The 22459-nt window shown below is 46.2% G+C and overlaps 1 protein-coding gene across 1 annotated transcript in view; it reads left to right on the top strand.

The window, feature by feature from the left end:
• Nucleotides 1–22459, top strand: part of CAMKK1 (calcium/calmodulin dependent protein kinase kinase 1) — a 250022-nt gene that overhangs the window by 73665 nt on the left and 153898 nt on the right. The gene's annotated exons all lie outside the window — the stretch shown is intronic.

Raw genomic sequence — 22459 nt, forward strand, 5'->3', positions numbered from 1 at the left:
GAGGGAGGGGTGGCATGCAAGGGAGGGGAGGGAAGGGGAGGGGGCCCGGCATCTGGACCTGGCCCACCCACCCTAGCGGAGGGAGGGGGATGTGCATGTTGTTCAGTTTTATTGCTTAAATGATCAAAAAGACTGCCCAACCCAAAATATGGTTGGTTGATTGTTGATTGGCAAAAGTGTTAAGTGGTGAAGATTTCTTTGTACTGTAGTTACTTGAAATTTTGAATTATTTTTTGAGAGGGTGAATGATTGGAGAAGCATTTTTTGTATGTACACTACTTTATAAAGATTTGAAAATCATCATTGTCTTGGGACGAGTGAATTTAGCCTTTGGGGCGTAAAACTGGATTGACTGTACCTACATAGTGCGCCCACCCCATAATAATATTTCAAAAATGGTGGAAACGCCACGTAGTAGCTGGAGATCTTCTGGGATTACAACTGATCTCCAGGTGACAGAAATCAGTTCATCTGGAGAAAATAGCCATTTTGGAAGATGGACTTCATGGCATTAAACTCCATTGAAGACTGGCCCGTCCCTACCCCTCCCCTCCCAATCCCTCCTCAGATTCCATCCCCCAAATATCCAGGTATTTCCAAACCTGAAGCTGGCAAACCTAGCTTTACCTGCTTGCCTCACCCACGCTCTGCCAGGCAAAAATTGTTTCAGCCTTCATCTGGGCTATTTGAATGAAGGGCAGGGTATGAATAAGATAGCTAGGGAGGTCATGTTATGTCTAGAGTCTGCTCCTGTGTTTCACACTTGGGTTCTTAATTTTTGGCAGGCGCAACCTCGTGGAGAGAGTGACCAAGCAGTACCTCAGGAACTGCACCTATCACAAAGTCCGAGATCCCTTGTGCCCTGTGTTTGAATTAGGATATATTGTGAAGGAGTCCGGACAGACATTCTCTGCTTTGGCTCAGAAGGTGAGCGCTTCTCTGACTGATGTGGACATCAGGGTATTGTTGATGTGCAGGACTCGGTCAAATCAAGTCATGGTCATTCAGGAATAGTTTCAGCAGTGTTGAAACATGTCCTTCTCTGTCGACAGTATCTCAACCATAACTGCAAATTGCTTATTCGTTTACCAGATGTTAGGGACATAGACTGTTCTGCTTCTGAGCATCCCAGAAGCATCTGAACCAGCCAATATTTGTTTACACACAATTTGATTCCTGCCAGTTTGTAAAGATACTCATCTTTTCTTCATTCTGTTTTCAGTTTTGTTTCCCTGTCTATTTTTACTTTAGCTCAATCCCCCCCCCCCACTTTTTCTGGGAACAGCTTGCTTCACCAAGGATCCCTCCATCGTTCAGTGGTAATCTGTTGGTGGTTCCTGGCCTGAAGGACATCTGGATGGCCTGAACCAGAACCAAGCCATTTTGGGCCCTGGCTCCAGGATGGCGGAACTCTGTCAGCTGACAACAGGGCCCTATTGAACCTTGACCAGTTCCACAGGACCTGTAAGACAGAGATGTTCCACCAGGCCTTTGATGAGGCCATTCTATGAGTTAACTGTCCGTATATGATTAGCTGGCCTCTCACACGCAATTACATCTGGTGTTATGATACCATCTGGAGCAGCACCCATATTTTTCATCTCGTTCATTGGCCTCCCCCTCGGTTTCTCCCTTTTAATATCTCCCCAGCTTTGGAAATTGAATCTCATAAGGGTTAGAGCAGCTGTTCTCAACCTGTGGGTGGCGACCCCTTTGGGGGTCAAACGACCCTTTCACAGGGGTCGCCTAAGACCCTCTGCATCAGTGTTCTTCATCTGTAAAATGGATAAATGTTAGGGTTGGGGGTCACCACAACATGAAGAAGAAGAAGAGTTTGGATTTATATCCCCCCTTTCTCTGCTGCAGGAGACTCAAAGGGGCTTACAATCTCCTTGCCCTTCCCCCCTCCCAACAAACACCCTGTGAGGTGGGTGGGGCTGAGAGAACTCCGAAAAGCTGTGACTAGCCCAAGGTCACCCAGCTGGCATGTGTGGGAGTGCACAGGCTAATCTGAATTCCCCAGATAAGCCTCCACAGCTCAAGCGGCAGAGCAGGGAATCAAACCCGGTTCCTCCAGATTAGAATGCACCTGCTCTTAACCATGACACCACTGCTGACAGAGATTGGCGGCGTTAGGAAGGTTAGCGAGAACCACTGGGTTAGAGGGTGTTTTTACATTCAGGACGTTTGTAGTATTAGATTAAGTGCACAGATGTTGACTATTTAATGCTTTTATCTTGTTATTGTTTTTTTCCTCTCTGGGTCTGACTTCGATTGGGGCCGCGGGGCGTAAATTTAATAAAATAAATAAAAGGTGATTGTGAGCCACTCTGAGTCTCCCCTTCAAGTAAAAAAAATGGGATAGAAAAACCAACTCTTCCTCTTTCTTATTGGAAAGCTGCAAAATAATATTGTAGAACAAACAAATTCTGATACATGATACCCTTTTCCTCGGGCAGGGCGGGGAGTCGTTAGGATCACTATCAGCTGGGGTTAATGACCTGGACTGGCCGGAGAAGTACTGTATCCCCATTTACAATTTCCATGGACTGTATAATGATAATAACCTCTCCCCTGGCTTCAACTTCAGGTAGGATGGCTCTTATTTTATTTAGCTAATACTCCAACTAACATTTATATCAGGGGTATAGCCTTGGCTCATCTGCTTAGGCGTACAGAGAAGGTCACGCGGTTCAATCCCACCCCTCTAATATTTGCAGTTTAAAGAATCAGGTGGTAAAAGTGATGTGAAAGATTTCCTCCTCACAGGCCCACTGAGACAACGACTGTCAGTCATTAAAGACAGATTCTGGCCTTGATAGGCGAAGGGTAGAACTCAGCGGAAGGCAGCTTGTCCATTCTGACAAAAGTGCCTTTTGTTTTGAAAAGGTATGCCAGGTATTATTACCAAGAAAGCGAAGGAGTGGCGTAAGGACCCTGTTCAAGGTGTTTGGAATCCGCTTTGATATTCTGTGGTCAATGGAAAGGTAATGCTCACCTTGGAAAATAATATACTCTTGTGGAGTTGTATTTATTGATCGGGAGAGGGTCTGTGATGCCAGAATTCTCATGGCTGGAATGGTCTTCAGGACAGTTCTCCACAGGAAAGTCTGCCTTTGGTCGTTTCCCCCACTTACCATGACCACCCTTTGCTGTATGCGCTACTCTCGGCGTGCGTCATTTCTAAGCGCACTCCCGGGCTTCCCCGCGACAGAAGCGTGGGGTCATCAAAAGGCGCCATTTTGAGAAAGCGCCAGGAATGGCGTGGCCTGAGGGGACGGGAGAGGCGGCAGTGCCGGGGCAGCTAGCGTTGTTGCCGCCCACCTGTAGTGGGGAAGTGCTGGAGGACCCTGCGCTACTTTGGTGAAATGAAAGCGTGCAGCGGGCGGTAAGTGGGGAGAAAGCGACCTTTGTGAAGCTGCTCAGCAGTGGGATTGTCACCTGCATATCCCCTTTTTCTCCTTCCAATGGAAAAAGGGCAAGTTCTGGAGAAGAAGGGGTGACCAGGTGGTCTGGGCCCAAAGCTCTGTGGTGGTGCCCCAAAGCCCCTACACTCTAGGCATGTACATCTTCATGAACAAAATTTGCCCCCCTGATCTCTTATGGTTTGTAAAGTTCATTTTGTTTTTTGGTTTTCCACTGCCTTTAAGGTATGTTTTTTGTCTACTCCTGCTGGTTTTGTTGACATATTCCAGTTGTCTCGGCTTGGATCCCAAAGCTGACATCTCACAAACAGTGGAGCTTTCTTCCAGGTAGCCTCCCTCTGGTGGAAGGGATGTCTTTCCCATCACCGTCCACCAGAGAGTCTTTTTAACTAAAGATGCCAGGACTGAACTTGGGGCCTCCTACATTCAAAGCGAATACTTCACCACTGAGTCAGAGCCTCTCCACATAAAGATTTTTTGACATTTTTTTCTCCAGATTACTGTGCTGATATTAACAAGCAAAAATGTTATTGTGAAGTATCCTGAAGCGGATCTTGGAAAATGTTGGAGGAATGGGGTTCAGCTTCCCCGGAAGCTGTGTTGAGCTCCTGAGCCCCAACACCACCTGAGATGCCCCACCCCAGGGTCTGAAGAACTCTCAGAACTCGCTTAGCCCCGCCTACCTCACAAGGTGTCTTTTGAGAGAGGAAGGCAGTTATAAAGCCACTTTGAGATTCCTTAAGGTACCAGAAAAGCATGGTGTAAAAACCAGCTCTTCTTCTTCTTCCCTTCGGTTACCTGGCTTCAAAGGCCTTACTACCTTTGGTTTCTTCCAGGCAGGAAAAAATTTGACATTATTCCAACTATATGACCACCATAGGCTCTGGGATTGGCATCTTGAGATTGGTAAGTTCAGTCCCTGATATTCCGGGCAGTGTCTTCAGTGGTGCTTTTGAGCCCCAACAACTCTGCCAACTTGTCAGAAGGAGGGAGGAAGAGAGAGATTCCAATTCTGGTGTTTTTTTTCAATCGCGTGTGTCTGACTGCAGGCTTCTCTACTCTGTGACCTGCTTCTACTACATTTCCTGCCCAAGCATAGCTTATTACAAGCAGAAGAGGTTGAAGTATCTTGAGACAGGACTCCCTCAAACAGGTCAGAAATCACTCAGCAATGTGTAGACAGTCTCACGCAGGTGTATCTAGGGAAAATGTAGCCCAGTGCAAAATCTGAGTTTTCTACACACACCCTATGGGCAGCCACCCTCTCATCCACCATGACCAAACAACTTTGATCTTGAAGTCAGTGTATGGACCCTGGGGAAAGGAGGGAGGGTTTGGAAGGCCTTTCCACCCCCACCCCCATGTCACTAATTGGCCGTAGACTTTTGACCCCATATGCCCCTGTAGTCAAGGTTCACTTTTGCTGCCAATGATGTTTTATGCAATACGCACCGCTGCATTTTGCAAATGAAAAGGAGTGGATTCAACTTAAAAGAAGGGAAAATTGGCAAATCACTTATGCACCGCACTTTGTACAAAATTCAGGGAGTAAAAAAACAACTGGAGATTTCCCTGTCGTTGTTTCGGCTTTGGAAGCAAGGCCAAATAATGCAGAACTCCCAAATCTAGGGAGACCAATTGGACAAGAGGAATTTTGGCAGGAGTTCCCTACCAGATTAGACCCACGTCTGCTTTGCCAGAGAGAGCTCAACCAGAGGTGGGATCCAGCAGGTTCTCACATTCCCGAGAGTGGGTTACTAGTTATTTGTGTGTGTGCCAAGAGGGGGTTACTAATTGGTGGTTTTTGCCACATGATTTTTTGCCTTGGATTCGCCCCTCAACAGTAGCAGCAGAGGCTTGAACCCAGTCTAGCAGGAGGTGCACCGGCGTGCGTGGCGGCCTGGCAGCCTGGAGTGCGTGGTTTCCTGCCCAAGGACTGGGGCGCGGCAGCTGCGTCCTTGCCACAACCCCTTCCAGGAATGCCCCGCCCCCGTGCGTGCCCCGCCCACCCCCCATTGGCATTCTGCAGCCACGGTTTGAATCCCACCACCATGGGAACCTGGTTACTAAAATATTTGGATCCCACCACTGGAGCTCAACCATTACTGTTGAGAATTATGTGGGGATACTTGGAATACTTCTCTCTCTGGAAACTTCCTCAGGGAAAAAGAAGAGTGGATCAGTTCCTCCATGTGCAACTTGCAAGAGAAGGAAAATGCTTCCCAATGAAAGAGTAAGTGGTACCACTACTCTTAATAATAATTTGATTTCCATCAAACCCCTCCTGCAACACTTGAAATAGGAAAAGTGTGCTTTCTGCATTAAACAATTAGAGTCTACAATTGGGGGGGGGGGGGGTGTTATTTTTTTGTTATTTTTTGAGTTTGAATTTAATAAACCAAAAAAAAATGAAAAAAAAAAAAAGCTGAAAAAAGCTGACAGTTCTAATTGGTTTTATTCATTACCCCTAGGATTTTAAATCAAAACCCAGAAAATTTCAGCTGACCCTGCCACTGCTTCTCAAGTCCACATGTGGATTTGGGTGAGTGAAATTGGGTGAGGGACAACAGAATGCTGGGCTTGAGTTTCCCTTAGCGGTTTTATGAGTTCATCAGGTATTATTTTTTTTGCCAAAATTGCCAGCTCGATGCCGGTCATGTTTTGGCACAGCCATCTCTCTCCTTCTAGATTTTAGGATTTGCACTGAACTACAGACCCCATCTTGTCTCCACCTCTTATCCACTGCCAGCGGCTTCTATCAGCCTGAACAAATGCCTGCTGAATTTGCCTACTGAATTCACCTTTCTCCTGGACTTTTGTCTCCTCCTGAGGATGGGGAGAAGGGGCTCCTAAGGAGAATCCTCGGAAAGCTGTTTGAGCAGTCCTGGTGAGACTAAGAAAGCGCTTGAAGAGAAATCCGCCAAAGGACAAAGGCGGGGTTTGACGCCCTCGTTAATGGCTGCTTTCTCCATGGTGGAGTTGGAAACTTTCTTCTCAAGCAGTGAAGATGAATTAAGACAAATTAAATGAATCCATCATCTGTACAACAGGGTTCACACCCTTCCCTTCTTCCAAGGGAAGCACATATGTTTCAGGGCAGATGTATGGATTCACCAGCACTTTCTCAATGTTGTCATCCCGCAACAACTCTGTGTGATAGATTGGGCCGAGAAAAAGACCAGACCTCGACTGCAAAGTGAGGATATGAGCCTGGATCTAGTTTGATTGCTCTATCCCACTGTACCATGCTGCCTCTGGAAACACAATAGAGTTTCTATGGGAAGTGTAGGGCCTGATTCATGCTAGCACGTTGGCTACCCTGCAGGGACTTTGACTTATTGTGAACTGTCTGGACATTTTTGGGGGAGCTGTGTAATTCATGATGAACAGATTGACAGCTTTTAGGTAAAAAGCACTGGTTTGGAATCAGAGCAGATCTGCTTGAGAAACACAGACCGCCAGCAGAAAAAAGATGTCCTAAAGGTTAGCTGAAATGCTCCAGGGTTTGTAAATGTCTTCCCTACAAGGCAAAGTTAGAATATTTGTGGATTTTTAAGTTTAAGAAAAAGGAAGAACAGGAAAGAAATGGGAGGGACCCACCGCCACTGCCTGCCGCATCCCAGTGCACCCGACATGGTTGCCACCTATACAATTGTCATGGGTATACTGAAAGAAATTCCGGTCAGAGACTTCTTCTTCCATAATCTTAGAATTTGGGGGGCACTCAATTAAATTGTCAGGCAGTAGGTTCAAAAGGCGTCTTTGCAGAAGCGTGTAATTCACTTCTAGAACTCCAGAGGCCACGAGATACAACAATAGCCCACCAGGTTAGATGGCTCCAGAAAGATATTAGACCAGTTCTTGGAGGAGAAATCCTACCAGTGAAGCTGTTAGCCACATAATGAAGCCAGACCTCCATGCTCGGAAATGGCGGTATACCTTTGAATGCCAGCCATGGAATTGGGGGAAATTAGCAAAAGCAAAGGCTTCTGGGTTTCTGTGAGGCTGTTTCCTGAACTTCTGGTTGGAAACAGGATGCCAGTTCACATGCTTGAACTTTTGGCCTGATCCAGCAAAGACTTCGTCTTATGTTCTTCTCCACAAGTTTCTTAATTGTGCAACTGAATGAATTGGGCGACACTCACATGCAGGCAGACACACTTTTCCTAAGGCACGCGCTCACGGCCCCTTTTCAGTCAACTGCACTTAGAAAAAATTTCCTGTGCACGTGTCTAGGGGGAAGCAACGTTAGCCAAGGGTTGTTTTGTAATAATATACTTTATTTTTTTTTAAGAAAAAGAATGAAATAAACCTCTAGTTTTTTTGGTATTTCTCATCTGGTTTTGCTCTGTCTTGGCATTCCATCTGCTTGGCATGCCAGTCCCTTTCAGGATGCCTTACTGTTTTCAACCTGCTTCGACCCACTCACAAGTCATAACAGTAGGATCAAATCCTAAAAAAACAGAAATCAACAATATTAAAAAACGAGCTGAGGCCATAAAAGCCGCATTCCGTAATAAAGCTGAGCAGATGTCATGTGAAACAGACTAGAAGCAGCTGACTAGAAGCAGCCCATGAAAACGCTTCTATAAAAGGTTTGCCTTATGCCCATACTGACCTTTTCTCAAGCACAAGTTAGTTTGGAAAACGTTTCAAGAATTTTTTTTTAAAAAAACCTTTACTATGATGTTTGTTTGTAACGCATCTTCTCCAAACATTTCCGCTGGCTGCTGTAACGAGGGAAAGTGTTTTTTTGGGGAGGGGGGTTATTTTGCAGAAATGAGACTTAATTGATTCTTTGCTTTGGTTCTCAGTGTAGCTCTGTTTAATCGACGCATCATAGATTCAACCAAAAAAAACTAACAACCCCACAGAGTAAATGATGACAATAAAAGCGATGATGTTACAGCAGGGTAAGCAGGGTTCTAAAAATATTTAAGCCAAAAAGCTTAAGCCGCACAAAGGGAACAAATCTAATATTTTATTCACAATTCAACAACCGGGCAGACAGCATCAGGGGAACCACAGAAGATGACAGTGTGTTCTTACTTCTTTATAGGTTACATCAGAATAGCAGTAAAGAAGAATACACCCCAAAGTTCATCATCATCAATCAACTCATAAAGAAAGGTGGAGATTTTCCTTTCCCTAAAACATTTGAGTATTCTAAGACCCTTATTGGAAGATGGGAGCATCTGATCCTTTCAATGCTAAGATGAACTATGACCTGTTTCTTTCCTATCTCTATTGCCTCTTTGTTGTCCTTTCTTCCTAGGAAAAGAGCTCTAAATATTTTACCATGTTTCTCTTCTGTCTCCAGAAGAAGGGCAAATTCAAGGCATCCAAGACCTATTAAAACAATGATTGGAATCTGCACATTCTGTATAACTCTAAACAAAGTGGCATTCTGCTGAACTATCAAGCTTGCTCTAGTGACAGAAAGAGAATAGACTTTCAGGCCTGGGATCTTTTCTTTGCTCAGCTGCATTATGAGTTGCCAACTCCCCATTACAGTAAAGAAAGTAATAAGGGGCAAGAAGAAAACTTTTTGCATATAACAAAGTATATCCTTTATATGCCTTCATGCGCCTACAATGGGGTGGGAGGAATGAAGTCAGGGGCAAAAAAAAAAAAAGTTGATGGTGGTACAGAGATATGGAAAATGGCAGTTTGGAAATGTTTTCAAAACCAAAGAGGAAGGAAAGTGTGCAACTCTGCTTAAGACTGTTGTTTTATCCATCCCTGTCCTGCAGCAGCGGAAGAAGAAGAGGCTTGATTTCTATACCCTGCTTTTCTCTAAACTGTAAGGAGTTTCCCTCTAAAGAGGCTTATCACAATCCCTTCCTCTCCTCACAACAGACAACTCCAGTGATGTAGGTAGGGCTGGGAGAGTTCTGGAAGAACTGTGACTGGCCCAAGGACACCCAGCAGCTTCTTGTGGAGAAGTGGGGAACCAAACCCGGTTCTCCACATGAGAATCCACCCAGCCTAACCTCTGCACCTCCTCTCTGGCTCTCAAGTATGTGGATGTTTCTACCAATTTCCTTCTGACTGTATTTCTCCTGTGTTTCTACTCATATTTTGTACAGATCATTTTTCATTTCTCTTCCACTGTGAGCTTTCCAGAGCTGCTCCAAACTCAAGGAATCCTGCCAGGAAGTGGGCTTGTCCTTGCAATATCAGACACTGACCAGCAGAGGGGGTGAAAGCACTTGCAATGGGTTCCCTTGAACACTAAACTCCCATTAAATGTAAAACATCTACGTATACACAAGCCCCCCCGCCCCAGCAAATCAAAAAGTACACAACAAAATTTTTCTCAATACGGATGTGGCTTGACAGTTTGAAACGTGATTGAATCTGCGCGCCAGGACTCACAGTGTGTTTTGTGTGTAGCATAATTGTTTGTGATATACCACCTGCTTTGTTACTTACAAGTGTACACAGTTGCAGATAAAGACACAAACACTGGAGTGTGTGTGTTGCGTGGGGTGGGGGGCAGATTGCAAGCAACAATGCTAAAAAGGTCATGCATTGCAAGGTATTTCTGATACCTGTTCTGTTAGTTTGGTGTTGGCAATCTCTCTCTCTCTCTCTCTCTCATTGGAAGAAAAGTGGCATTTGGAGCAGCCTGAAATCTGCTATTTGTAGCCTTCTAAAACTGGAGGAAGGGAGGCCCTGCAGATTTGATTCAATTCTGTTGTTAATGGTGAGGAGTTCCAAGGACTAACTCTTAGCTGGGCTTTTACACAAATGGGCGGTTAAAGTTTTTCATGTCATGAGGATCAATAGCATCCCCGGGTGAATAACATCTCATTAAACCTCTGCAAAAAGGATAGGCCATTTTTCTCCATGTCTGTCGGCAACCCCAGCTAGTTCCCTTTGAAGGAAAGAGCACCAAAGGCTTACAATGTCTTTTGTAATATTTACTCGATTTACAGATAAAGCATAAAAAGTTAATCCTTCAGGGCAACAGATGGATTACCCCACATCAGACCTCCAGGCAGAGGGGAAGGAAGAGAGATCCTGTACCTTAGTTGTTTCAGCCAAAACTCTCCCTTGAAGCCTTCACTATAATTATTTGCGTTAAAGGTCCCCTTAGTTTCTGGTTTATTTTGCTCCAGATTATGGCAACAATAATCCAGCAATGAGTACATTACTTACTTGATATCCACCTCTAGCTTTTGAAAAAAATACTATATAGTCTTTTGGATTGTTGTAATGATTTATTTTGTGAGTTAGGTTCTAGGTGCCCAATTGGGCAAAGAAGGGTGGCTAAGAGCGGTAAACTCTAATCTGGTGAACTGGGTTTGTTTCTCCACTCCTCCACATGAAGCCTGCTGGGTGACCTTGGGCTAGTCCCAGTTCTCTCAGAACTCTCTCAGCTCCACCTGCCTCACAAGGTAGGGAGAGGAAGGGAAGGAGTTTGTAAGCCACTTTGAGACCCCTTGTGGTAGAGAAATGCAGGGTATAAATCAGAGGTGGGATCCAGCAGGTTCTCACAGGTTCCCGAGAGTAGGTTACTAATTATTTGTGTGTGCCGAGAGGGGGTTACTAATTGGTGATTTTGCCACGTGATTTTTGCCTTAGTTACGCCCCTCCTCCGCTCCTCAGCAGTAGCGCGCAGAACTTGAAGCAGTCTAGCAGGAGGTGCACCGGCGTGCGTGGCAGCCTGCGAGTGCGTGAATTCATTTCCCGCCCAAGGACCGGCGCAGTGGCTGCGTCCTTGCCACAGCCCCGCCCAGGAATGCCCCGCCCCCATAATGCCCGGCCCAGCCCCATTGGCGCTACACCACAGTTTGAATCCCACCACCATGGGAACCTGTTACTAAAATTTTTGGATCCCACCACTGGTATAAATCCAATTCTTCATCGTCTTCTGAATATTGTCAACGATTTTTTTAAAAAAATAAGCAACAACAATCCATGCTAATAAGAGCAGCAAAAGGATCAGAATAAAAATCAGAAACAAAACCTCTGATTAATGGGAAGACATTTCTGGGGCAGAGGTCGAATTCAGACTTTTCCCAAAGCATCATCTTTGTCCGCTTTTCACCAGGGTGCCAAAATGCCCTGGGCTGGACCTGCTTTTGGATCATTCCTGCATTTCTATAAATGTCTTCCTGGAATTGGTCTTCTTTTTGCTCGGTCATTTTCCGACTTTGCATGCTACTAAAAAAAAAAATTAAGAAATCCTCCCTGATTCATATTCTCTACCCAGATGGGACCTCGGCACTTTCCAGAGATTCTGTCAGCCAGAAGTGAAAGGAAGCTTGTGAATGAGTCAGCAGCTGGGAAGACGAACTGGGGTGGGTGGGGGGGATGTGGAAAATATGAATGAGGAATGGTGGGAGAATGAAGCGAGCAGCTGGATTTTCCATTCTGTTTATGCCTCAGGAAAACTGAGCAGCCCGCTAGGAACAGAGAGGGGATTTGGCCCTCTCTGATTACTGGCCATAGCCAACCCTGCTTAGATCCCAAACTCTGGTGAGATGATACAGGAGGAAACCATTAATTTTTTACAATCCATAGTAAGCAAAGGAAACCTTCCTATTCAGAGGTGATAAACCTTCAAGTACCAGTGCTAAGAGGCAGCATAAGGAGAAGGCCTTGGCATCCATGCCTTGTTTGTTGTCCTCCAGGGCTGGCCATTGTGTGAAACAGGATGTTGGCCCATCAGGGGTGTCCGACCTATGGCCCTCCAGATGTTCACAAACCATGACTCCCATCAGCCCCTACCAGCATGGCCAATTGGCAGAGCTCATGGGAATCGTAGTCCACAAACATCTGGAGGGCTATAGGTTGGACACCCCTGATAGATCACTGGTCTGAACCATCAGAGCTCCTCTTATGTTCTTAACCTCTCCCAGAGCCATGACCTAAATTGGGACCTCTACGGCTGCTGGGGTGTGGTGTGTGGTGTGGTGGGATGGGCGTCAAGTTCTTTGGCAATGTTCTAAGCAGAGAACTTCAACATTTTGTTTAACATAGCCAAAAGACAGACCTTTTTGGGGGAGAAAGTATTCAAGCAGATCTTGTTTTGATAGGGAAATACGGATTCTAGTAAGAGAGATGATTGTGGGGTTGATTTGTGTATCTCATCGCCTTCGGTGCTTGGGCAAAACAAGAGGCTCAGATGAAAGGCAGGCACTGGGAACGACCCACAATGTCTTCGCAGAAGACAAATAGATTTCCTCTGCGTACGCGGAAAAGAGGAACTCTCTCGGAGGAACCGCAGCGCCAGACAATCTGCCACCCGCAACAAGAGAAAATGTAGTGTCGCTTTCAGGGCACGTTCTCTTTCGTTCTTTGCTGCGTCTTAATTATGCTATGATAGCCCTAATTACTTTCTCTGGCAAACTCCAGGGTCCTTTGGCAAAGGTTCTTTTGCATTTTATAATTGCCTGTTTTTCTCCACTTCTCCCTCCCCTTCCCCCCAGGGTGGGTGGGTCATGACCAGATGTCAGGCTCCCTCCCTCCCCTCCCCCCTCTCCCCTCCCTCTCCTCTCCCTCCCCTCTCCCATAGGAGTTCAACAGGGGATCCCCAAGCCAGAGGCGTAGCTCCAAGGGGATGGGGGGCCAGTGCACCGGGCGTGCACCCCTGTGGTGGCATGGTGGGGCAAGGCGTGGTGGGGGTGTTCCGGGGGCGGAGGACGCACCAGCGCACCGGGCGCTTTCCCCCCTTGCTATGCCTCTGCCTCAAGCCCATCCCCAAGAATCTAGGCTAAGCAAACCAGCAGTAGGTGGTGTGATGGTGGCCCACTTTTGATTTCAACAGATATCGGAGCACGGAGCTCAATAGTAAGTCCCCACGTTTAATTATTGCAGAAAAGCCCTGTTCAAACATGAGCGAATGCAGATACAGCTTGCATGTATGTGTCACACCTGTCTGTAAGGAAGATGGCAGAGTTAGCAGAATAGAGAGAACCGACTGGGGTCATGATTCCGGACTCTGTCATCCAAAGCTGCCCTTTCCTGATGCTGCTCATCTGGAGATAAGTTGGCATTCCAGAAGAACTGCAGCCAGGGCTATCTTAACACATGAGCGCTTTAGGGGGTTGCCCGGGGCCCCCACAAGCATACTCTATGTATGTCATGACTTGCTGTCAACAAATAAAGATTATCCTAAGAGCCAGCGTGGTGTAGTGGTTAAGCGCAGGTGGATTCTAATCTGAAGAACCGGGTTTGATTCCCCACTCCTCCACCTGAGTGGCAGAGGCTGATCTGGTGAACCAGATGTGTTTCCGCACTCCTACATTCCTGCTGGGTGACCTTGGGCTAGTCACAGTTCTTCAGAAGTATCTCAGCCCCAACTGTTACCAGCAGGAAAATAGGAAAAATATTTTCCTGAGCCTGCCACCAAACTACACTGGCTAAGGATCAGAGCAAAGAGACCAGTGTTGTCCAAAAGCCTCCACAAGTCCTGGAAAGAACATGTATATACAAATGTGCTATTTCACATGGTGCTATTTCACCTTCTTGCCTTTTTCCCTTTTAAGGTTTAATGTAAGCCCCTCAGTGTTGGATTTATTATTTGCCAAATGTTTAGGATTATACTTTAGTTAGGTTCTTCAGTTAGTTTAAGGTTTTGTTATTGTTAGATTTAAGAAAGCCATGCCAATAAGTATCTGTAAAGTCTTGCCCATAAGTATAAGTACATGTGTTTGTCCTTTAAGGTTTCCCTACCGTTTAAGTTTAGAAATGTTATTTTTGAAATTTGTGTCTGATGGCCAAAGCAGTGGCCAGAAAGGTTGATATTAAGGGACAAGGAAACTAGTCCTGGAATTCAGTTTGGACCAACACCCAGGTAATCCCATCTTCACCAACAAAAGGACCTTTTGACTAACAAAGGATGTCACCCTGTTTTGCTATTGGACTGTTTGAAGTTTTACTCTCAGGATCCAGAAGCTCATTGGACTATTGAAGTTTCCAATTCTAGGATCTCAAGACCCATTGGACTATTGAAGTTTCCACTTCTAGGATCTCAAGATTCATTGGCAGCCTTTTCTTTTGGGACTTAATCCCATCAGCAAAAACAAAAGACTGTCTTCCTCCTCTTTGTTTTAAATTGTCTGTATTATGTGGCAGGGGACTGCCCCCTTCCTCCTCTGATCAGGTGAAAAACTGTATAAAAAGGGCTGTGTTTCGTTCTGTACTGGGCAGTCTGGCCTGGAAAGAGCTTGAAATCACAATAAAGAACCTCTGCTCTGAAGGCAGCCTGCCTCTGCATCCACTCACTGCTGCCAAAGCTGAAATCACTCTGAAATCACTATCGCTCATTGCTGACAAAGCTGAAATCACTCTGAAATCACTTTCTAGTTACCCCTGCTGTGGGTAACACACCCACCTCACCAGATGTCTGTTGTGGGGAAAGGAAGGAAAAGGAGCTTGTAAGTCACCTTGAGTCTCCTTACAGGAGAGAAAGGTGGGATATAAATCCAGACTCTTTTTCTTCTTAACTAGAAATATTTGTCATTGGAAAACGCACAGTTAGTGTGTGTTTCACTAAAGATAATGAACAATATTAACATTACTTTTTATGATAACAAGTGAACAAGTATCCACCCGATTCACGATCACGGTCACCACTGAAACAACCACACGTGCATTTTTTTACTCCTGTGAGTGGTTGTATAGGTAGGGGTCCCAATGCACTGCTTTGCCCCAGGCCTTATGATGTGGTGCTTGCCCCAGTTAAGCCAGCCCTGCTGCAGTCCTCCCCTGGAGGTTGGCACCCCCACTTTCCACCCGTCCAATGCCACAAAAGGAAACTTCCCCCCTCGCTGGGCCAGTTCAGGCATGCTGGTGCAAGCACATCCCCCTCCCTGCAAACCCTGCCGCTTCCCCTTTGCAACTTCAGCAGCTCGCGAGCGAACGAGCCGGTCGAGCGCGGGCCAGCCAACCGCGAGCCCAGCCCGGGCGGCCAATTATACCGGCCAATGAGGAGACTCGGAGCTGACGCGCCGTCGCCCAATCGCGCCGCCCGTCGCAAGCCAGCCAAGAGCGAGGGAGCGCCGCGGCGCTTCTTTTTGCATATCTACGGTAGACTGATTCCTTCGGTTCAGGTCTCGGCCGGCGACGCGTCGGGGAGCGCAAAGAGGCTCCGGAGGGGGCGCAGCGCAAGGGCTGCGGCTTGGTTGGGCTCTGCCACCGGGGAACCTTTTGCTGGAGAGCTCCCGTGCGCCCCCAGGTAAGTCAGCTCGGCCGGTGGGCTCTTCCTGCTCCTCTACCGCCAAGGATCTCGGTTGTTTGCGATCCATGCAACAGCTGGGGAAGATTGTCATTTTTTTCAAAATTGATTTTTGGGGATAGGGGAAAAAAACGAGTAGGTCTCTGTGCACCGTGGGGGTCGGCTCTTCCAGAGAAAGCGCCCCAGGGAGAAGGGGAGCCCGGGCATTGTGGTTGATGGGCAGGGTGGCATGGACTGGTTTGCGCGATTCTCCAAGGTGTAGCGCCGGGGAAAGGGACGGGCGGTGTTTGTCCAAAGGGCTTTTTCTCCCCTCTCTGCAACGCGCCGGAGCGTGAAGTAACCTCCAGTGGCTCTGCTGTCTGCTGCGATTAAGGGTTTCCCAGTCAAAGGCTGAGGTCTAAACAGGATTGATGCCCCCGCGGGAAGGTTTCTGTCTCAGGATTGGTCCGGGTCGTTAAACCTCGGTCTTCGCCTTAAGGAGTTTGTGGTAGTGAATCTGCATGATTTTTTTCTTCCTGTTTTAACCTCGCAACAACCGAGCGAGGCAAGTGCATTGGAAACATAACTGACCCAAGGTCACCCGGTGAGCGTCACGGTGCAGTGGGGGATTTGAACCCAAGTCTTGCCGGCTGTTGGGTGGCAGCAGGTGTGGAGATTTGCTGCACCAAATCTCCAATGAAATCCTTCAGGTGGACTGGGACGATCAACCTCTGCTCTGGAATGTCTTATCATGAACCTTGAGTATAGCACTCTGCACATGTTCAAGGGGAAAGAGTCTCTTCTTCATGACAAATCAGCTGTTTCCTACCCATGCTGTAGAGTAGTGGTGGATTGTTCTCCTGCTGCATTTGAAAAGAAAGCTCCTTTGAGCAAGTGTACTATCTTTCGATCTGTCCTTCCTTGCAAGTTCGTCGCTGGGCCTCGTTTGCTTTTGCAATGATAGGAGGGACTGAAGCATGGATGCAATAAGGACTCCATGAAAAGCCCTGGTAGCAATTAAATCTTGCTTGTCTGTTGGCTTGATTAATCGCCTGTCTTGGGTCTTGGTATTCCTAAAGGGCATCCCTAAAGATTCAACATTTCCTGTTCTAGCCTTCTATGGAAACTGCTCTGGCTAGTTGTTGTGGGTTTTCCGGGCTGTGTGGCCGTGGTCTGGTAGATCTTAGTCCCTAACATTTCGCCTGCATCTGTGGCTGGCATCTGCAGAGGTGTATCGCAGAGAGAAGTCTGTTACACACTGTGTCCTGGGTAGATTTCTGACATAATATTCCTTTCACAGAGTCATACAGTTGGAAGGGGTCGTGCAGATCATCTAGTCTAACCCCCTGCTCAATGCAGGCTTAGCCTAAATCGTCCTTTAAAGTCAGAGTTGTTTTTAGTCTCTGTCCTTTTTTTTTGCCCCATTACAATAGATTGCTTTTGGAAATCCAGCAACAGCACGTAGAGAGAAAGTATGGCTCACTGGCTAAGCATCCAGTTTGCTGCACGAAGGCCCTGAGTTCAGTACCTGCCAACCTCCAGTTAATGCTTCTTGGGTAGTAGGTACTGGGAAAATACTTTTCTCTGCCTCTTACTGAAGTCGATAATACTGAGCTAAGGGCACCAACGGTCTGACTCGGTGTAAGGTAGTTTTGGACATTCCCTGCCTTTCTTGGCCTGAGTCAGCAGGTGTCTGGTCCTTGTTTGGCTAGCAGGTGACAGGTAAAGGCTTCAAGAAGGGATTTGCTGCAGAGGTCAGATTCTCTAAGATGATCTCCGGATAGGAGCCGAGCTGTAATTGGCTGCCGTCTAGGATCTCTTTTATATCCTGCCACTCTTCTGGGGACTGCAGACTCAGGGGGAGGGGAGAAATTCCAGCCATGTCACGATCTTTCACGCTTCATATTTGCAAGGGCTTTTCTCACCAGCTCTGACACCTTTTAAATTTTTCCTTGCGTCTGTCTAGCCCCTACCTGAGGTGGTTGCTTTAACTGTGTAAGTGTTGCCGTGGAAGGGGCTACTCTAGGTGTAGTCGGTGAGAAATACGTTTTCCAAAAAGTCTCTTGTTATGCACGCTCTTCCTTTGTGGCAGAATCTCAGATCCTCTTAGGACTTGAGGGACGCCCTTCGTTTTTGGCACGCTGCGATTCTGCCGCATTCCTGGCTTTTTGGCAAGTGAAGTGACTTTTCCACCTGCTCCTTGGTGCCTCTAGAAACTGGTTTAGCCAGTGTTTTGTGCCATAAAACCTGGTTGGCTGGAGGGAGGGTTCCTAAACCTTTCTCCCCATTCTGGATAGTAATCGTTTCTGGGAGAGCAGAACTGTTCAGTGAAAGAAAGGCGTGCTGATCTTTCTGATCCTCCTCGCTAATAACAATTGCTTTCTGGTGTGTTGTGATTTCTCTTTTCTGGCACAAGGATTGTGGTTTCCCCCCCCCCCCCATTTCTCACTGCACCAATCAATCTCTGGGGAGCTGAAGATCAAAGGAGACGAGACATTGAAATGTCTGTGAATGGCACTGGCGGAGGCCTTGTTTGGATTGGGACTGTGGGGCAGAGAGAATCACTTCCCCTTGCACCGTTTCCTGACCTCAGATCCATCCCTCCTCTTTCTAATGACAATGACATTCAGAGATGTAACAGTCATCCTTTTCTGATATTCTTCTGCTTCTCTGTCCTCTAAGAAGAGTTTGGATTTATATCCTGTCTTTCTCTCCTGTAAGGAGACTCAAGGTGGCTTACAAGCTCCTTTCCGTTCCTCTCCCCACAACAGACACCTTGTGGCGAAGGTGGAGCTGGGAGAGTTCTAAGAGAACTGTGACTGACCGAGTCAGGAGTGGGGAAACAAATATGCTGTTCATGTGGAGGACTGGGGAATCAAACCCAGTTCCCCGGATTAGAGTCCACCTCTCTTAACCACTACACCATGCTGATTGATGAGACGTAGAAATCCCTTCCTACCCGTGTGGATGTTGATCAGAGGGAGGCAAGGTCAGAGCAGCAGTTCATGCAGAGACTCAACATTTTGCCTCTTTGGAAGTTAGGTTGTTCTTTGGTGTTTCTACTTTGAGTGTCACTGCACACATTCAATCAAACTGGAGGTGGGATGGAGGCAGAGTTCCCAATGAAAGCGAATTGAAAGGCAAGAGTAGTGACTCATACAGAGATGCAACAGGCCACCAGAGAGGTGATTACTTTGGGGCTCTCAGTTGCCTTTAATTATTCAATTAATGTATTTGTAAGGGCACACACATAGTTTGTTAAGGACACTAGTATGTATTGTCGAAGGCTTTCATGGCCAGAATCACTGGGGTGGTGTGTGGTTTCTGGGCTATATGGCCGTGTTCAGATCCTCTGAGGATGCCAGCCACAGATGCAGGCGAAACGTCAGGTGAGAATGCTGCTAGAACATGGCCATACAGCCCGGAAACCACACAGAACCCCAGACATTAGTATGTTCCATCACACAGCTTGGTAGTAACTGAAAGTGCTGCATAGGTTACTCCTGGGCAAACGTATATAAACAAAGGAACATTTTTGGCAGGGCTAAAATGGGTCCAGATCCTTTACTGATGCTCCAGGCTCCAGAAGGAAACTCGAAAATGGCCTTATTTTGAACCCGTGACTTTCTGCAGCTTTTTGAAAAGCATACATAAAGCGACTAGAACACAAGATTTTATGGACCTGCCTGCCCTCACGTAGCTCTTTAAGTCATTTGGGAGATGATAGCAGTTGCCAAGGAAAAGGACATCTGGAATCTCTCTTACAGCAGACAGTCTTCCTCCTCTGTTCACCTGGAATGACTGCTTCGTTTCTGTAGGTGACCAATCTAGTGGCTGTTTGAAGGCATGGTTCAGAATAATCCAGTGAAACTGGTTGGCAGATGCGGATAACTTGCTACCTTGAACTGTTGGAACACGAGATGGATCAGATGGATATTTTTTTTGAAAAAGCACTAAACAAATGCATGGGGCAAACATCAGTGGCTGTTGTCCTGGAATGGAACCTCTGTGATCAGAGGCAGCATATCTGTGAATAGAAGATAGCGGGAGGAAGACAGAGCTGTTTTCATGCAGGTAAGTCTGAGGCCCCTTTTGCACTTTCAGAATAATGCACTTTCAATCCACGTTCAATGCACTTTGCAGCTGGATTTTACAGTGCGGAATAGCAAAATCCACTTTCAAACAATTGTGAAAGTGGATTGAAAGTGCATTATTCTGCGTGTGCGGAAGGGACCTGAGATTCCTGGAACCAGTTGGGGAAAAGAATGCCAGACAAAATGGACCCTAAGTCCAAGGCTATTATCAATCATGATAGCTGAACAGACTCTTCAAGTTCAGAGGTAGCATACCTCAGAATATCAATTGCTGAGGACAGATTTCATGGAAAGGGTGTTCATGCTCTGTTGGAGCACTTCCTGGACCTATCTGGCCATTTGGAGAAAATGAGATGCTGGAAACCTTGCTCTGATCTGGCAGATGTTCTTATTGGACATGAAGGCTGTGGATGGGGAACCTCCATGTACATCAGCAGTCTACCTCTGATTATTAGAAACTGAAGGATGAAGACTGTGAGACTGTTGTTCTCATGCCCTGTTTTTATGATATTCCAGCGTCATCACATCAGCCATTGTGAGTCAAGCTAGACGGAAATCTCTTGTGTTTTAATGTGGACTGAAACCCTGTCCTCGGGTCATCTTTCTGCAAAACCACTTCAATAAATTGGTGTTATTTAGTGCTAATTGGGTGTTTGTCAAAATGCAGCTTGGCTCTGGAATAATGAGGAAAACTTGTCTCTGGTCATGTTCAGAGTTCATTTTCATCACAGCTTGATTTCCAGCTTGATGTGAGTCTCTTCTTGAATGATTGATTAATTAATTAATTAAGCCCTTATCTGGTTTTTAACAGTCAGGAGCTGTACTCTTGTCTGCATAGCAGCAACTCTCTAAAAATCCCTGAAATCTGTGTTTTTCATCATAATGTTTTTTCTGTGAACTGGTACGTGGTTTTTAAAAACTTTATTTATATCCTGCCCTTTGCCTCAATGGAGATCCAAAATGGCTTACATAATTTTCCTCTCTTCCATTTTCTCCTCACAACAGCCCTGTGAGGTAGCTTAGGCTGAAAGTGTATGCCTGGCTCAAGGTCACCTAGCGAGCTTTCATGGCACACGTTGGGATTCAGAGCTAGATTTCCCAGATCCTAGTCTGACACTTTAACCACTATCTCACTATTTATAATTCGCTAAGTGGCGACCAATTGCCATCTTCTGATGATGAACCCACCCACCAATCAGTGTGCAGAACTCAGTCCTGCATGCCCATTGGTGTGATGTCTGTCCCTCGCCCACCTTCTCCTGACCTAGTGGCAAGCCAGGGTGCGGGGACATAGCTCTTCCCACTGGATCCACCGCCATCCTCCATACATAAAAGCTTTTTCTAGACTCCTGTTGTGTTGTCAGGCTAGGCATTTTTATCCCATAATATAGAAAGAGCTTTTAGAATTTTACGCTCAGCTTGGATATCCTGATAGGAGACAGACGTTGTGTGTCACTACAGCGTCATCAAGCTTCGTGCAAAACGGACAGCCCCGTCTTCTACTGCTTTCTGGCTTTTTTGGAAGAATCCACACTGGCTATGATCCACCCATAGGATCTTTACTGCACAAAGATCAAAGGACTTTATGGGGCAGTAATTTAGGACTCAGTTCCTTCTTTAAGAGACTTGTCCAGTGTGTTGACACAGGTGTTGTTTGTCTATTTGTATTTGCACTGTAATATTGATGTGGGATTATTGATCCTGTTGAGCGTGGCTTTGTTCATTTGTGTTATCGTTCACTTATTCACTTGGATACATTATGTTCAAACACTGTCTTAAAACTTGACACTTCATTCTTGCATTCCAGTAGCAGTAATGTAGACGGTTTCTTGCTAGTTCATACTTTAACCGCTACACCACCCTAGATTAAAAACCCTACACAGATATAGAAAATCTTCAGAATTGTCAACCGATGACAACTGCTGATTTTTGTAATTTTCTTGTGAAACAGCTGTTGTGTGACGGCACTGCGAGTTGACAGATTGCCTCCGCTGAATGATTTTTGGCTGGAAAATCTCTTGGGTGCGATACAGAACAGCAGAGGTGCGGATCTGCTTTTATTACCCCATTGAAAATCCTTCACTGTGCTCGCCGAGGGAGTGAGGGTCATTATACGGCAGTGTATGATTCTCTGACTGTAGATATATAGACTGATTGCTGGTAGGTGATAAACTTTGCACCCAATTCTGGATCTTGTCTATCAACTGTACTGTGATAAAGTTCCATAAAAGGCTTTAATAGGACTTAATGTCATGTCCTGAGACCTTCAGTCTCAGTTGTTGTTGTTCTTTTTGCCCTCCTTGCAAAGGTAGAGGGAGGGAGAATTTTGTGGCGTTATTTTTGTTTGTTTTTTCAGAAAATGTTTTGAAGACATTGGTCCTTTAAGCATGTGGAACACCCCATAGCTGTTTGCTCCACAGTGGGGGTTTCCTGCATTTTTTTTTTCATTTACACAGAGTATTCCTATGGGGAGGTTGCCTGCCGCCATTATTTTGGAGAGGGCATTTCAATGGTCTGTTGCTTCTGCAATTGATCTACATCATTCTAATAAAAAAAAGAAGAAACCCCAGTGCTCCTCCCAAAATTCTGGTTGGAGGATTGGGTGGAACTGCTGCTTTGTGGGCGGGGAAAGGTGGGGAGGGGTGGGAAAACCACAAGGAAACTGCACACAAGAAAACTGCTGATTCCTATCTCTGGCCCTCCCCAGTTCACATCTATACCTATGAGCTAGGGTTCTGTGATTCCTATCTCTGGCCCTCCCCAGTTCATAT

This window comes from Sphaerodactylus townsendi, linkage group LG16, assembly GCF_021028975.2.
Source record: "Sphaerodactylus townsendi isolate TG3544 linkage group LG16, MPM_Stown_v2.3, whole genome shotgun sequence".
NCBI classification, from domain to species: domain Eukaryota; kingdom Metazoa; phylum Chordata; class Lepidosauria; order Squamata; family Sphaerodactylidae; genus Sphaerodactylus; species Sphaerodactylus townsendi.